Source organism: Trachemys scripta, chromosome 1 (genome assembly GCF_013100865.1).
Source record: "Trachemys scripta elegans isolate TJP31775 chromosome 1, CAS_Tse_1.0, whole genome shotgun sequence".
NCBI classification, from domain to species: Eukaryota; Metazoa; Chordata; order Testudines; family Emydidae; genus Trachemys; species Trachemys scripta.
In genome coordinates, this window is record NC_048298.1 from 89738333 (window position 1) to 89756703 (window position 18371).

General features: G+C 45.3%; 1 protein-coding gene across 6 annotated transcripts in view; it reads left to right on the plus strand.

The window, feature by feature from the left end:
* The window catches only part of MRTFA (myocardin related transcription factor A), a 159128-nt gene that overhangs the window by 73821 nt on the left and 66936 nt on the right, over positions 1-18371 (plus strand). The window contains exon 1 of one of the 6 annotated variants that reach the window (XM_034775894.1): positions 17894-17917. The exons of the other annotated variants lie outside the window; for them this stretch is intronic. The gene's annotated coding sequence lies outside the window, so the exon portion shown is untranslated. Of the gene's footprint in view, positions 1-17893; positions 17918-18371 lie in introns of those variants that run through there. 6 annotated transcript variants of the gene reach the window in all.

An 18371-nucleotide genomic window follows, 5' to 3' on the forward strand; every position in this document is an offset into this window, starting at 1 on the left:
GTGGTGTGCCATGCCAGACTCTGGATTTGACCCCTGCAACAATGGCTAGCGACGGTCTACTCTTAGTCCAAGGACCATCTGGAGACGGTCGTCACCATCCCCATGACAGTACTTACCTCGCTGTGATGGTGGACCAAACCTGGGAAAATCCTGGAAGGATTTCCCTTCGTCAGCACTCCTCATTCAGTTGAGTTGGTTTTGGATGCCTCGGATGGGGGGGCGCACCTCGGCATCCTCTAGACCCAAGGTATGTGGTCCCCAGAGGCGTCAATGCTACACATAAAAGTCAAAGAGCTCAGGGTGGTGCGCAGAGCATGCGCGGTCATCCTACCTCATCTCTGGGGCAGAGTGATCAGAGTCCTCACAGACAACACAGCCTCAATGTTCTACATCAACAGGCAAGGTGGAGTGCGATCCTCTGCCCTTTGCCAAGAGGCACTCAGTCTCTGGGATTTCAGCATCGACCACGGAATCCATCTAGAAGCGTGTCACCTTCTGGAGGCCAGGAACATGCTAGCAGACTTCTCCTCTCACCATGAGTGGGTGCTCCACCCAGAGGTATCTGACATGGTCTTCCAGAGGTGGGGAACTCCCCAAGTGGATTAGTTTGCCTCCAGGCAGAACAGGAGGTACCACAGGTTTTGCTCCAGATGGGGTCTGGGCAAGGGTTCCCTCTCCGATGCCTTCCTCCTGCCGTGGACAGGAAGCCTGATGTGTGTGTTCCCTCCACTTCCACTCATCAGCAAGGTCCTAGCGAAAATCAAGAGGGACAAGGCGCAGGTTATCACGATCGCCCTGGCGTGGCCTCGCCAGCACTGGTTTGGGATGCTATCAAGCTTGTCAGCGATCCCTCCCTGGCCACTGACGTGCTGTCGCAGGATCACGGCCGACTCTTGCACTGCAACCTCGCGTCCCTCCACTTCACAGCGTGGATGTTGCGTGGCTGAACCCGGATAAACGGGCCTGTTCAGACTGGGTCCAGAAGGTCCTCCTCACGACTAGAAAGCCCTCAACTAGGCAGCCTGTCTGGCAAAGTGGACGAGGTTCTCCCGCTGGGTGGCCAAACGGGGCATCTCCCCTTTGCATTCTTCGGTGCAGTCTATCTTGGACTACCTGCTTCATTTAAGGAACCAGGGCCTGGCGCACTCCTCTATCAAGGTGCACCTGGCAGCCATTTCAGCCTTTCATCCGCCAATCCAGGGGCAGACGGTGTTCTCCCATGACATGACTGTCAGGTTCCTTAGGGGCCTCGAGAGGCTCTTTCCTCAAGTCTGGTCCCCGGCTCCTCAGTGGAATCTCAACTTGGTTCTGTCCAGGCTCATGGGTCTGCCCTTTGAACCTTTGGCCTCGTGCTCCCTTTCACTTACCATGGAAGGTAGCTTTCCTGGTGGCGGTGAGATTGGCGAGTCGAGTCTCCGAGCTGCGAGCCCTGACCTCAGAACCGCCATACACGGTCTTCTATAAGGACAAGGTCCAGCTCTGGCACCACCCGGCCTTCCTTCCCAAGGTGGTGTCTGCTTTCCACATGAGCCAGGACATCTTTCTTCCAGTTTTCTGCCCTAAGCCCCATGAGACTAGTGAAGAGAGGCGCCTTCATGCTTTGAACATAAGAAGGGCTCTGGCTTTCTACCCTAGATCGGACAAAAACTTTCTGTAAGTCAGCTCACCTTTTCATCTCTACAGCTGACAGGATAAAGGGCCTCCCAGTGTCCACACAAAGGATTTCTGACTGGATCACCTCTTGCATTCAAACCTGCTACGAGTTAGTGGGAGTCCCTCCGCTGCCAATTGTCAGAGCCCACTCGACCAGAACACAGGCATCTTCAGTGGCATTCCTGGAACACGTTCCGATCCAGGACATCTGTAAAGCTGCGACGTGGTCGTCGGTACACACGTTCACAGCCTACTATGGCATCACGCAGCAGGCCAGGGACGATGCAAGGTTCGGCAGAGCTGTATCACAATCTACATGTCCGTGAACTCCTACCCATCTCCAGGGTACTGCTGGGAGTCCCCTAAGTTGAATGGACATGAGCAATCACTCGAAAAAGAAAAGACAGTTACCTCTTTCCATAACTGGTGTTCTTCGAGATGTGTTGCTTGTGTCCATTCCACAACCCGCCCCCCTTCCCCACTGTCGGAGTTTCTGGCAAGAAGGAACTGAAGATGGAGGGGGCTGTCTGCACCCTCTATGCCGTGGTATACGCGCACCATTCCTGGGGGTGCCAGAACTGGTCCCCTACAGGTTTCAGAGTAGCAGCCGTGTTAGTCTGTATCCGCAAAAAGAACAGGAGTACTTGTGGCACCTTAGAGACTAACAAATTTATTAGAGCATAAGCTTTCGTGGGCTACAGCCCACTTCTTCGGATGCATTCTTCGGTCCCCTACAGTTACTGCTAAGGGAAAAACTTCCAGCACTGGTGCATCTGCATCTGGCGAGCACACATACGCCTAAGTTGAATGGACATGAGCAACACATCTTGAAGAACACCAGTTATAGAAAAAGGTAACTGTCTCTTTTTCTGGTGGCTCACTGGGGATGCTTCACTGACACCAATATTGGCTCATTAGGGAAAGGTGGATGATGCTCACATCTTTGAGAACACAGGACAGTTCAGAAAGCTACAAGCAGGGATCTTCTTTCCTGACCAGCACATTACTATTGGCATTGTTGAAATGCCAGTAGTGATCCTGTGGGATCCAACCTACCGCTTACTCCACTTGCTCATGAAGCTGTACATTGGCCACCTCGACAGCAGCAAGGAAACATTCAACTACCTGTGCACAGTATTTTAAAATTCAGCATATTTTGTCAAAATAACAATATAATCATGCCAGGTTCAATTATTTTGGTAATTTATTTCAAAATACCAATCAGCAAATATGCCTGTAACAATACAGACAACAAAAAAGATTCAGGAAATATTTTTCAACAAATAGATTCTTTACTATGCATATTAATACAGAACTTTGAGTAATAATTTATTTAAACTACAACACAGAAATGTATTTCCCGCACCCCTCAGAAGCAATGCAAAGGCTTGGGGGAGTCTGGGGTAATGTAGGAGTTGAGGGAGAGGAAAATAATTACTGGGAAAGAGCTGTGAGTGAACCTGAAGGGTTATTGAATGTGGGTGGGACAAGTATGGGACAGGGTTTTTGTTTGTTGTTGTTGTTGTTTTGGGGGGGGGGGGGGGATTGTTAGAGAGCCTCCCCTATGCAGACTCTGGCTGACCCTAGCCTCTTCCATTCAGTCAGGCACATCTGCCCCTGTCCCCATGTGCCCTGGCACCCCCCACCCCATATGTCCTTGTTCCCCCCATTCCCATTCAGTCCCTGCCCCAGTCTGTCCCCTGCCTCATCCAATGCCTTCTCACTTGGCCCCAGGGGCAGGGCTCTGAGGAACGCAGCCTCTCCTCCTCCCTATCAGCTGCTGACTGCTAAGCGGGTGAGCTGGCCGTCCTCATTTCTGGCACCACAGCCCCTGGTGAGTGAAAGGTGTAACTGCAGTGCCTCTCTGCGTGTGCTCAGTGGTGCAGACTTCCCCCAGGAGTAAAATGATAGTTGAACATGCTTTTGAAAGGTTTCTAGCGTTGTTTACTCACCAGATTGGATCTCAGTGTGAAAAATATCCGACTGGGTATAGCTGCCTGTTGTGTCCTACATAATATTTGTGAAGCAAAGGGAGAAAAGTTGTGGTCAGGGCAGAGGAGGAACGGCTGTCTGCTGAGTTTGAACAGCCAGACGCAAGGGCTATCAGACAAACTCAGTGAGGAGCTATATGGCTTAGAGAGGCTTTGAAAGAGCACTTTACTGTGACTTGCTATTAATGTGCTGTGGTGTACTTTGCTCAACCTAGGTTGTAGTTCAGGCACCTATTAGAAATTGTGTGGTGCTGCTGCACAGCTGTGCATATATCACTGATTGTGCACCCATTACTGTGGGGGTGCTTGCTGTACATTTGATGATTGCGCTGTTTAGGACTGGTTGTGAGTGTACAAGACCACTACTCACAGCCAGCAGGCATTATGCACCATGTGTTTTAAACCAATAAAGATGAATAACTTTCAAATTTTATTCATTTACAAAAACAGCTAAAAAAAATCTGAAGAACTTTAAACACATTTTAACTTAATTTTTTGGGGGAACGTCAATAAACAAATAGGAATGAACTTTGATGTCCATTGTAGCTACACATATATCAATTGTGGCTCTCACAGGTCGTGTATGTGAAGTTGTGGTTATCCATGCTTTTCCCCAGTGTGGAGTGGTGGGGTAGGTGTGCAGACCCTGAGCCATGTGGAATGCTGAGCGAGGTGTAGGGAGGTGCTGTGCTGCAGTTTTCCACAGACTGCAATGGGAGTCAAGCTCAGGATTGTTGAACCTGGAAGTCCACAAGAGTCTGCAGCATCTGAGTTTGCTGATGGAGAAGCTCATTCTGTCCTGGTGCATCTCCCTTCCCCTTTCCTGCCCCTTTCTCCTGTCTGTTCTTTCCTTCTCCATGCAGTCTGCCATATTCACCCTCCAGGCCCGCTGTTCAAGGTCTGATGGAGCACTGGCTTTCAAGATCTTGCAGAAGATGTCCTCCTACATAATCTCTTTTTTTTCTCTTCCTTATTTGGGTCAGTTGTTCTGCTGCAGTGGAGGGGGTACCCCTTAAGGGTGCAATGGCTGCAGCAACAGATAAAACATACCAGTACCATTCTCAATATAGTAGGAACAGAAAACAAAACTTGAGATTCAGCACTTCCCCCTTTCCTTGCTCCCCTAAAATGTTAAACAAGACATCCTTATTGACACTTCTGCTTTGGAGTGCTTGTGTCTGATGCCCCTCTCAGCTCAAGCCAGGATGAGTATGACCTGCCAGGGGTGAGGGAAACGATGAGGGAATTGCTTGCTTGCATGAAAGTGAGTATAGGGCACTGGCCCTGAATACTGGCACCATTTTCTACATGTGATGGTGGTGTTAGCTGATACAGAAAGAGCACAGCTGCTGCTGGGTTCCCAAAGTTGCTTTTTCCCTTGTGCCGTTAGCCAGTTTACAGCAGTGGTGTCTGTTGAAGTTATCAATGACTGGTGTGGGAAAGTGTCCTATTGCAAAGGAAGACATAAGGCTGCAATCCCTAGAAACTGTTTGGAGAGGATTGCAGAGTACCTTTCATCAAGATCTCTCAGAAGGCTTCAAGGGACATCCCTATTTACATAAACAAACTACTCCGCATTCCCCTGTGCCCGCCTAACTCAGAGGGCAATGAAAAGCCTCTAGCAACTCAACCTCTGTGTTATATCACTACCTCTTTTAGTACAAATAAATTAATGAAAAGTCAACGGCTGAGTCCTGCTAAGTTGAGGGTGCCATCAGTGTAATGGGAAATTTAGTTCCGCACCTACTCACGATTCCTTCCCCCTGCATTGGTGCTCACCCGTGCTTGACTGCAGAGACAGGCTGTGGTGGAGTCAAAAAAATATGTCCTAGCTTACAGCCTGGCTCCGGTCGCCTGTCCCCCATATTCCTCTTCCTCATCCACCCCCTTGTTCTCACTGTTTACAGCAGGGGCCTGTAACCTGGGCTCCCTAGAGGTACTGACTGTGGTGTGTGCTGTGGTGGTGGGCTCTTCTCCAAGGCCTTGGCTACACTCGCAGATTCACAGCGAGTGTAGTCGCGCCGCCAGCACTACGAGAGCTCTCTCGCAGCGCTGCAAGTACTCCACCTCTCCGAGGGGAATAGCTTGCAGCGCTGCGAGCGAGTGTGCAGTGCTGCAGGCGCTGATTACACTGGCGCTTTACAGCGCTGCACTCGCTGCGCTCGGGGGGGGGGAGGGTGTTTTTTCACACCCCTGAGCGCAGCAAGTGCAGCGCTGTGAATTGCCCGTGTAGCCAAGGCCTCCAAGTATGGAATGCATCTCTTTGTAAAAGTGGCTGTCTGCAGCTTGGCACCAGATCGATTTTTGACCTCCCTGGCTTTCTGGTGTGCCTGCTGCAATTCCTTGGCTTTCACATGGCACTGCTACTGGTCCCTGTTGTACCCCTTCTCCTGAATCCCCTGAGCAATCTGCTCATAGATGTCCGTGTTTCTACAGCTGGTTTGAAGCTGTGCCTGCACAGCCTCTTCTTCCCGCAGGCTTAGGAGATCCAATATCTTCTGTCTGCTCCAGACAGGAACGGGTCTAGAACATGAATCCAGTGTGGTCAGCTGCGCAGTTGCACACAAGCACAAAGAGCAGATAGTGATGTGCTCACCAAGCTGGACAACTAGAAAGGGGCATTTCAAAAATTTGTGAGGGTTTTTAAAGGGAGGGTATGTGTGAACCCTGGGCAGCGGAGTTAATGGTTTTGACCACAGTGGTCAATGTTGGACAGTGTAGGACAGCTGATGGAGGACTGTTAGGATCAATATAGATAACAGTGTCTACACTGCATTGACCATGGCTCTGTGCTGTCAGGGAGTTGGTGTTGCTATATTGGCATAATGGGGTCCTTACATAGGTGGGAGACAAATTTAAATGTAGACACATACACAAGTAGGTTGATGGAAGGCATCTTATGTCGACTTAAAATTGTGGTGTAGACCAGGCTGTAGACTTTTAAAGCTGGGCTCTCTTCTTTTTCTGTCTTGTTGCCCTAATGTTGTTGTTTTTTTTTTTTAATGTGACATTCTCTCTCTGGTTGGAGTCTAGTGAACTATTCCTGTCAATATAATGGTTCCCAGCTGTTGCTTTAGCCCTAGCTATTTTCATGCTAGGAATGGAGGAGGAGAGGGAAGGAAGGCTTGTTTACTAAACTGTGATCTAGTTGAGCTCTCAAAGTCTAGTGTGAAACCCTCTTAGCAGGAAGTAACACTAAAATGAAAGCACGGTAGGGCTCCCACATGTGAGAGAGAGAGAGAGAGAGGCAGGGGAAGCAGATACATATACAAAATGACAGAATGGGTGTGGTGCACTCTGTGCAGGCATCAATATCCAAACAACCTTTGTACTAGTAATGATACCATGTAAAATTTACAGTAGAAACACCCCCACCTATCAACTGAATCTCCTTCACAGTTTAATCAAGCAAATTCACCAGGGTTGAAGAGGCTGGGAAAGTGATCTATCTATGAATCAGAGACCCCTGTGAGTACTGCCTGGCAAACCATTTGTGTGGCTCTGCATTTATTTGCTGTCTAAAAATATATTCAGTATATGTATACACTTTTAAATGGCAGATAACTAACTGCCTGATGCTTCAGACAGCCTGGTAAGTGCTGAAAAGCAGGAGCTCTTCATGTATAACACATTTTGATACTTCAACTCTGACGCTCTGCCTGCACTGCAAAGAGAAGCTACTTTTCTAGTGAAACATGCTTCAGCACAGTTCTTGCTAGAAGATTCTATCATGGTTTCCCTGTCCAGCATAGCTGGGTGCCAAAAGGGTCAATAGTCTTTGCTCACAATGTCTTCAAAGCCAGCTCACAGACTGTTTGCATAAATCTAATCTCTGTATTTATACTGTAGTGTAAAATGTCTGTCATTTCCCTCACCCCAAGTTCTTCAGCGTTCTCATATGTTTGAAGTCATTGATCAATGTTAAAGAAATACATGCCAAAAATAAGTGACCTGCTCAGAAAACTCCATCTATCCAGCCTTCCCTGAGCATTGAATTACTGATCCTGTCACCTGCTACACCAATAAATTTCAGTTCAAAATGTCAAAGCCGTACTTCTCTTGGTAAGAGCAATCTCTCTGCCAACCTGTAGTAAAGAATGGGAGGTGGAACAGGCATTACTAATATGTGGATGAAGACTCTTTTCCTGATGCCCTATCTCTGATAGGGGCCAGTGGGTGGATGCCATGTTAACTTGTTAGGGTACCATGAACCAGACTTCTAGTTTCCCCTTTCTTCACTAAGACGAATGGAGAATAAGAGAGACAATATTCATTCCCTGTGGGGGAGTATCTCTAGCCCAACTGTAGTAGAAAATAGCTCTGTTCACACCAAGAACAGAACTGTGCTAGTTACAAATGTGTTTAAATGTGATGGTTGCTAGCAAAGACAATAACATTTTCCCTGACTGTTGTGTGCAGGGATTTTTTTCTGATAAAAATCAAGCTAATCAAACTATTATAAACCTACAGTCCTATCGCACAAACCATAGAACAGAATTTAACAATCATGCTTAACCATGGTTTTATTGTCCATATAATGCAATAGGTGCCTTTATAAGGGAATATACTGGTGAGCTCCCTGATCTGCCGTTTTGAAGTCTAAATTGAGACCAAACATTTAACGCAAGGTCAACTGACTTGAAGGTATAGGGAGAACAGTGTTAACAACAGGAGGGGATGGAGCCCTCTTGGGGCATAGCTTTCCTCCAAGGGTGAGGTGAAAACTGGTGGCATTATAGCTTTCTGGATAGTCTTTCATTTATCCCCTTAAACCTCTTTTAAATAAAATCCTTCAAGTTTAATAACTGAAAAGGATGGTGTTTCTCAGGAGTTAGGGTTTGTGGAAGAGTTTAAACTGAAGTGGCCAGAGTGGATTCTTGCACTGAGTGGACAGGAACAAAATGCTTACTGAAAGGTGAACTGTCAGGCTGGTGGGAGCTTACCAGTGGAGTTCCTCAGGGATTGGACTTGGGACCAATCTGTTAAAACATTTTTATTAATGACCTTGGCACAAAAAGGGAGCGTGCTAATAAAATTTGTGGATGACACAAAGTTGGGAGGTATTGCCAATACTGAGGAGGACTGGAATATCATACAAGAAGATCTGGATGACCTTGTAAACTGGAGTAATAGAAGTGGGATGAAATTTAATAGTACAAAGGATAAGGCCATGTATTTAGAGACTAACAACAAGAATTTTTGCTATAAGCTGGGGACGTATCAGAAGTGACAAAGGAGGAGGAAAACCTGAGTGTATTGACTGATCACAGGATGATTGAACCACCAATTTCAGAGTGGTAGCCATGTTAGTCTGTATTAGCAAAATCAGCAAGGAGTCCTTGTGGCACCTTAGAGACTAACAAATTTATTTGGGCATAAGCTTTCGTGGGCTAGAACCCACTTCATCAGCTGCATGGAGTGGAAAATACAGGAGCAGGTATAAAGACATGAAAAGATAGGTGTTGCCTTATCAAGTGTGATGTCAGTCTAACGAGACAATTCAGTTAACAGTAGGATTCCAAGGGAGGAAATACCAGTTTTGTAGTGGTAATGAGAGTGGCCCATTTCAAACAGTTGACAAGAAGGTGTGAGTAACAGTAGGGGGAAATTAGTGTGGGGGAAATTAGGTTTAGGTTTTGTAATGACCCAACCACTCCCAGTTCTTATTCAGCCACCAATGTGATGCAGCCATGAAAAAAGCTAATGCATCGGGTGAGGTATTTCCAGTACAGACTGGGAAGTGTTAGTACCATTATACAAGGCACTGGTGAGACCTCATCTGGAATACTGTGTGCAATTCTGGTCTCCTATGTTTAAGAAAGATAAATTCAAGCTGGAACAGATGCAGAGAAGGACTACTAGGATGATCCAGGGAATGGAGAACCTATCTTATGAGAGGAGACTCAGCTTGGCTTGTTTAGCCTAACCAAAGGAAGGCTGAGGGGAGATATGATTGGTCTCTCTAAATACATCAGAGGGATAAATACCAGGGAGAGAGAGTTTTTTAAGTTAAGCGCCAATGTTGACACAAGGACAAATAGATATAAAGTGGCCATCAATAAGTTTAGGCTTGAAATTAAATGAAGATTTCTAACCATCAGAGGGGTGACATTCTGGAGCAGGCTTCTAAGGGGAGCAGTGGGGGCAAAAAAACCTAACAGGCTTCAAGACTGAGCTTGATAAGTTTATGGAGGGAATGGTATGATGAGACTACATACAATGGCATGTAGCCAATCTGCGACTGCTAGCAGCAAATATCTCCAATGGTTGGTGATGGGACACTATATGGGGAAGGCTCTGAGTTACTACAGAGAATTCTTGCCCAGATGTCTGGCTGGTGGGTGTTGCCCACACGCTCAGGGTCTAACTGATCACAATATTTGAGCTTGGGAAGGAATTTCCCCTAGGTCAGATTGACAAAGACCCTGGGGTATTTTTCACCTTCCTCTGCAGCATAGGGCAGGGATCACTTGCAGGTTTAAGCTAATGTGAATGGTTGATTCTTGATAACTTGAAGTCTTTAAATCATGATTTGAGAACTTCAGTAACTCAGCCAGAGGTTAAGGGTCTGTCTATTACAGGAGTGGGTGGGGTGAGGTTCTTTGGCCTGCAATGTGTAGGAGGTCAGACTAGATGATCATGATGGTCCCCTTAAAGTCTGTGAGTCTAAAGATCTCGCCCTATGGTTTGCATCTATATTGGCTAGTCAAACTATTAGAACTCAGATTATTCACAGTCGAAGGGTTATCCACATTCCATATATGGACATATTAATGAACTAGTTCTGATGTGCTCACCTGACAACGATACATCTACTATCCATTAACAGAGGGGTAGGCAAACTATGGCACCTGTGCCGAAGGCGGCACGCAGGCTGATTTTCAGTGGCACTCATGCTGCCCGGGTCCTGGCCACCGGTCTGGGGGACTCTGCATTTTAATTTAATTCTAAATGAAGCTTCTTAAACATTTAAAAAATCTTATTTACTTTGCATACAACAATAGTTTAGTTATATATTATAGACTTATAGAAAGAGACCTTCTAAAAATGTTAAAATGTATTATTACTGGCATGCAAAACCTTAAATTAGAGTGAATAAATGAAGACTCGGCACACCACTTCTGAAAGGTTGCCGACCCCTGCATTAACACATGCATTCAGCAGCTGTTCCTGGCCTAATTTCTTATGTTACACAACCATGCTGTTGTGTGGGAAGTGAATGATGCTGATTGGCTGACCACCTTTCAACAGAGGAGACCCACTTTCAGCTCTCTCTGTGTGGAGTTTGTCCTAACTTTACAATGCCAATATGATGCTTGCATGTGGCTAATATCTCTCTGGACAAAATAATTAGTATAATTTCGTAAAGTCTGGCTACAAATGGAGTACTGTTCCTTGGCTGTTTGTCATTGGAAAGCCCACAGTAGATGCTGGAAGGGTGCTTAGAAATACACCCTACTACTGTATCATTTGATCACCATTACAAACAGCATTCAAGGCCCTATACTATCCATCCCCATCTGTATCTCTGATCTTGTCGCCTTTTAACTCTGCATCCCGCTGTGTCCCCCTTTTTCACAAATGATACCAGGCTTCATGCGTCTTTCTTCACTTCTCTCACTCGAAAGCCTCCATGCATCCTTCTGTGCTGCTCCTGTCCACCAACATCCTTCCAAAACCTATTTGCCAAGCCATCTCCCTCACCTCATCCAAATCCCTCTTAAACCTACTTTTGCCATCTTGCCTGAGGGCAATAGGGGACTGAAAAACAAAACAAAACTCCAAGTGAATGGAACTCTTTTGGCTCCCCGAGTAACCATGTGAGTGTATTGTTGCTAATGTCTTTTGTTGACCCTCACTTTTGTGTTATGTAGATTGTAAGCTTTTTAGAGCAGGGACCTTGTCTTTACTTGGTCTGTGGTCATGCAGGCTATCCTGAATTGCTGAGTTTGGCTTGCTGATGTTAACAAAATTCTTTCATCACAGAATGTTGGTTTTTTTAATTATGGATCAATGCCCTGTTGTACTCGGCACTGTACAAACAAACAAAACAGTCCCTGCCACAGAGAGCTCTCATCCTAAGGTATAGGATGTGTGTACCCAAGCACATGGTAATAGTAGAAACAAACGTGTTAGTATACATTTTCAAGAATTCCAGGCTGAACACGAATGGGAAGAATAGGATACTTTCCCCCATCACACATCAGGGAAGTTGATATGCTTGTTGTGTATATGTGAATTTGGGGGATCCATCCTGTCTACTGCTGCTCTGTGTGTGGAAGCCTCATTACTCCTGGGACAGAGATGCATGCTTCAGATCACGTCACATGGTGATGAGCATGGTTTAAAAACTTAGAACTTTTTCTTGAGCAGGAGCTGAATGGTGGTGGAATTTGCTTTTGGGAGACTGTAAGAAAGATGGTGTTCTACTGCAGCACAACAGCAGTGACGTTTAAACTTCTGAATTGTAGCTGCAGACTGTGCGCTCCGCAACCTCCGGAAATGCAATGAGGAAGGTTAACTTACTGCCAGGATGAAGAGTGCAGGGTAATTCCCTTCAGGCAGCCTGAAGTTTTCCTTCTGTGAGAGGACGGCGGTATAGGATGGCAGCCAGTGGCAGAAGTGCCAATGAGATAAGGAAGCCCTGTGTCATTAATTTGCCTGTAATGTGAATGTTTAGAGGAGGTCAAAACTGCCTTTATCAGAGATCCTATGGAACAACGGCCAGTGCAGCTAATCAAACAGACATTACCTAGAAATGAAAGCCTATAGCCAGCTAGTTTAAAGGCGCTGCAATGTGATTTCTAAAAGCTGATTTCTTCATCCCTAGACATTGTCATTTTAAGCTTATATCCACATACAGTAGAACCTCAGTTACAAACACGAGAGTTACAAACTGACCAGTTAACCACACACCTCATTTGGAACCGGAAGTACGCAATCAGGCAGCACCAGAGACCAGAAAAAATAAAGGGAAAGCAGCATTTTTCTTCAGCATAGTAAAGTTTCAAAGCTGTATTAAGTCAATGTTCAGTTGTAAACTTTTGAAAGAACAGCCACAACGTTTTGTTCAGAGTTATGAAAAGCCTCCATTCCCCAGGTGTTCATAACTCTGAGGTTCTACTGTACTTAGAAGCACTTAGTTACAGCTTTTCTACCACCCGCTACAACAAATTTCCTCTAAGTCGCACATGATTCCAACTCACCATCTTTCACATTCGTCTGACATAGATTGTCTTGGGGAATTTCTTGGCAGGTTCTTCTTCCTAAGGTTGTACAAGGTAACATTAGTCCTTCCCTGTGTGGCTCTTCATGGAGGCATATAGATACTCATCGCTCAATGCAGACTGTAACTAGGGTGACCAGACAGCAAGTGTGAAAAATCAGGACAGGCGGTGGGGGGTAATAGGAGCCTATATAAGAAAAAGACCCAAAAATCAGGACTGTCCCTATAAAATCAGGACATCTGGTCACCCTAACTGTAACACAAGCTGCTGCGGGGAGTCTATCAGTGGAAGTTGACTTCTGCTGTGTGAGGTCAATTTCTTTAGCTGGAGGAGGATGAAAACTGTTGTGTTCAAAGAAGTTTGTGGCAACAGAAATATAGACATCAAGGAGTAGGTTGTTTGTAGTCTTGTGACCTTGCTGTGTCATTTTTCTTAGGCCTTGTTTCTAGATAACTTTTTACATGTCACCTTAGTGGACTGTGAACATCAGCAAGGTTCCACAGATACAGTTCATACATAGTTATTTATAGCCACACTTTTCACCTAACCCTTATTTTGAGACTATAAATGATTTCATGCGCCATAGGGATTCTAATGCAAATCAGTTATAGTGATTGAAAGCAGTTGTATTTCAATTGACAGGATTTTTGCAGATGTCTCCATGTCTGATATGCTGCAAAGCGTATGAGATTACATTTATGGGATTGCATCTGGGAATGCTGATTACAGTCCCAGTGAGTATTAAAAAGTTGATTGTTACCCATACCAAAACTAGAATACATAGAGTAGATTACAGTGGGATCAATAGGAAGATCCTTTTGGTACATAAGAGTTAAAATATTTTTTTTAAAGGCAAGATTTAACCTTAAAGGGCAAAGGCTAGGAATAGAAATGAAAATGGCAAATGTTAACGTTTATTTTTAAAAATTGAAAATTTTAACTATATAACAAAAATAACAAAAATTTAAATTAATTTGAAGTAGATTTAAAAAAGGCAAGGGTTTAAAAAAAAAAAAAAAACCACAACCAGAATCTCTAAGGGTTAATTTTAAACCAACATAGAAAAGAACTGTGATTAAATAGAAAAAAATATATACAGAAATTAGGTATTTAAAAAAATGATTAAAAAAATTAGTCAAGGGTAACATTTGGGTTTTGCTGTTATAGATCCCAGTACCATGAGCAGTTGCATACATGCTTAGCTTTATGCATGTGAGTGGTTCCCCTGACATCAATGGGACTACTCATGTATGCAAAATTAGACACACACAACTATTTTCAGAATTGGGAACTTAGTTGTAAGCTTTTCAGACAGATTGTGCCTTCTTTGTGTGTGTGTGTGTGTGTGTGTGTGTGTGTGTGTACAGCACTTAGCATAATTGCCCAGTATCTATACCTCACTTCCACTATAGTGCACACATCCATCAGTCTTAATTATTCCAAATTTTACTTTAAGGATGGGGCCTTTTGTGTGCCACGTATTGACTGACTGGTCCCTTCTGGATCAACCGAACAAAAATTATGGAACTCTTCCAGTCTCAAAAATGAGCAAGTTCTTTAGAACAAAACCATCTACATAAAATGTCAGGCGTGTTTTAAGATCATAACTTCATGACTCCTGCCTGCTAATACAGCTATCTGTCACAAGACATCAGTGACCTTGGATGACCTCCAAGCATTATATTTTGAGAGCCACAACTGTAACAACTTTGAGGAGGGGTATTTTATCAAGAAACGAGTAGCTTCACCTGAGCAACAAAATAGGCTCTGCTATATATCTGATACTTTAGGGAAGGATCCCCAAACCTTATCACGGTGTAGATCCCATGTTAATAAAGGTTGTCTGATGTATCAGCTCATATTTGTGGTCATAAGGACCATCTCCCCTCCCATTTGTATTTGCATCCCTGCAGCAAGCACAGCAGTTGCTTGTGTGGAAAAGTAGCATTGGGGAAGTGTGTGTGTATTTAGCTGTCTGTAGTAATTGCTTTGTCCTCTGAAAACAGTTACCTATGCTGTCTACTTTTGCTCTTCATTTTGTCTGCACTCCCATATGTAGATTTTTCTCTCCTTGTTTCCTTGTTGCCCTCCCCACCCCCCATATGTTTCCAGACACCTGGTCCTCTTCTCTCCTGCTATCTAAGGGCATGTCTACACTACTGTCTGGATTGATGGGCAGTGATTGATCCAACGGGGATCGATTTATTGTGTCTAGTTTAGACGTGATAAATTGACTACCGATCGCTCTAACGTCAACTCTGGTACTCCACCTCAACGAGAAGCACAAGGGGAATCAACGGGAGAGCGTCTCCCGTCAACACATTGCAGTGAAGACACCGTGGTAAATAGATCTAAGTACGTCAACTTCAGCTACGTTATTCGCATAGCTGAAGTTGTGAAACTTAGATCAGTCCTCCCCCCCCCCCCCCCCCCCCCCCCATAGTGTAGACCAGCCCTTAGAGGTTTCTCTCCTGATAATGGCTGGCAGCTCCTGTTTTCTCCCTTCCTCCTCTTCCATACTTGAAATGACAAATACTGCAGAAGTAGCTAGACTGGTAGCTCCTCGGTTTCCAACTGCTTTGCAGGTTTCTACTATCGGAGACCCTGGAGGCTTGTAGAAACAGCTGGAAAAGAGGAGAGCCAGTACCATATGATCATCCAGGCTTCCATGGATCAACAGCAACATGTACCATGAACCACAATTTGGGACCTGCTGCTCTGAGGATGAGGATCTGAGCTAATAGGTGCTAAGAAATGCTCTGGTTACCTTGTTTTTCATAGGCCTGGTCTACATTACAAAGTTGGGTCGATGTAAGTCACACTGCATCAATCTATTTAAATCTGTCTCTGGCTGACGTAAGTGCCCAGTTACGGTGGTGCAGTAAAACCACGTCCCCTAATGGCAGTAAGCCATGGTCGACCTGTTGCTGTCGATGTAATGCAAGTGTAGACAATACAGGACTTGTGTTGGCCCTAACAGTCCTCCAGCAGCTGTCCCACAATGCCCCATGCCCTGTGACAGTAACCACTCCGGTCATTGTGAATTCTACTGCCTAGGGATGTCAGAGACAAGAAGCTACCTCCCCCTCCCCTTAGAAACACCCTGTGTAATTTTGAAATGCCTCTTCCTGATTGCCCAGCTCAGTGAGCACACCTAGCAGCTTTCTCTTGTTGTGTGCAACGGCCCAGCTGCCCAGGCCAGCTCCAGGCACTACATGCGCTCTTGCCTGCAGTAGACAGGAGATTATTGGATCTCCTGGGCCTGTGGGGAAAAGAGGCTGTGCACTTACAGCTACAGACCAGCCATAGAAACACGGAAATCTACAAAAAATTACATGGGGAATACAGGCAAAGAGTTACAACAACGATCATCATAAGTACTGCATGAAAGAGAAGGAACTGATTGGTATGCCTGACGTAATCTGGTGCTGAGATGTGGACTTGCCACTTTTACAATGAGCTGGTGCTGTACTTGGTGGAGACCCTACCAACATCCCACCAACCACTGTGCATACCTCAGAGAAGCCAGTGTCAGAGATCCATGCTGTGAACAGCAAGGAGGAGGAGATGTGGTGAGAGGGATGGTAGGGTGTACAGCTATGTGCTGAGCCAGGTTCTGTTCGAGAATCTATCACAGTGTAGCTTGTCCCGCCAGCTGAGCATGGACAAGCTTGACGAATAGGAAGGGACCTCCTTGGGTAAATGGTGTACATACATTTTCCCTTACAAGTGTAAATTAAAAGGTGGTGCCGAGCCCAGCCCCAGGTTAACAAGACACAAGTTATTGACTTTTCGTTGCTTTACTTGTAAGAGAAGAGGTAGCAGAAGAAAAGAAATGGAGGTAGAATTGGTATCTACTTTTCATTCCTTTGTGGCGTTAGGTAGGAAAAAAGAAGAAAAGCCCTTGTGGAGCTGTTTGTTTATATACATGGAGATGTCACTTGAATCCTCCTGAGATCTCAATGAAACCGCAATCCTCTCCTGAAGCCTTCGAGGAAGGCAGCCTTATTTCTTCCTCTGCAGTAGGACACTTTCCCACGTCATTCCATGAGGAGTTTGGTTGACACTATTGCAATTAACAGGCTAGCAGCTTATGGGCCCAGGTGACTTTTGCACTCCAGTAGTAGCTGAGCTCTGTGCCTTTGTTACCTGTGGGAGTGAGATGTCAGCGAAAATCATCACTGCCTGTGGAAAACCGTGCCAGTATTCAGTGCCATTGCCCTATACTCAGGCCCATGGAATAGGGACCAAAATGTTATTGTTTCATGCATCTGACACCACTTCTTCCCTCTTCTCTTCCTGTTCTTGGTGGACCGTATTCACCAGGACTGGGGCTGGAGAGCAGTGCTAGGAAAAAGCACTCCAAAGCCAAAGTGTCAGTAAGCATATTAAATGTTTTTATGGGAATAAGGGAAGGGAGTTTTGAAACTCTTTCCCTTTCTGCTGTGATTTTAAATCCAGTGGTACACATGTCTGTTTTTATCAGCAGCTGCTGATGATTTGGCCTTGAGGAGTATCTCAAATACCTGCAGAATACCTGACCCTGATGAGGATAAAGAAGAGAACAAGGGAGGCCATGTTCAGCAAGATTCTGCAAGCCAGGGCTGCAACAGACTGCAAACAAAAGCCTAGGGAGCTGACATGGCAAATGGCATGGAGAAAGAGCAGACAGGAGAAAGGCCCAGGAAAAGGGGAGAGAGATGCATCAAGACATAATGGATCTTCAAGCAGCAAACCCAAATGTTGCAGATCCTGGTTGATGTACAGGTCCAAAAATCCTGGACTTAAGTCCTTGGAGAATTCCATGGTATCAGCTCTCTACACCACCCAGCACACCACATGGCACCATGGGCCGCATCCTTACCCCACCACTCCATGCGCGGGGACAGACAGCAAGGAAGACCACAGCTTCACATACCACTGAGTTGTGAGAGCCCTGCTTGGTGTGTATGTAGCCAAAATGGACTACATATGTGCACTGCAATGAACAGAAATGTTAGCTGCCTGTCCAATTTTAAAGTTCCATTCTGTTCATTTACGACGAAGGTTTATATTTTCATTGACTGTTTTTTGCACATTGTTTCTCTTCACTGCTTTTGCCACTCAATTTCTGATTTTTGAAAACTACACATTGCAGAATGCATTGTAGTACTCAAAGCACCCAGTATTCATAAATGAACAGCACTACAGAACTTATAGCTTCTATATAGTATTTATAAATGTACAGCAAGCACCACATAATTCAGAGCTTCAGTAAAACACAGTCATAATTCTAAATAATAGCAAGCACTCACAATTCCTAACAGCACCCAAAGCTTCAAGGACAGAGAACAGTCCTTCACAGAACACTACTGTGGCTGACCACTGAAGTGCTCTTTCAAAGCCTCCCTCAACCCAATAACTCTGTGTTGAGCTCTTCTGAGGGCCTTTGTGTCTGGCTGCTCAAACTCAGCAGATAGCCACTCCACCTCCTCCCTTGCAGCAGCTCTCCCCCCCCCCC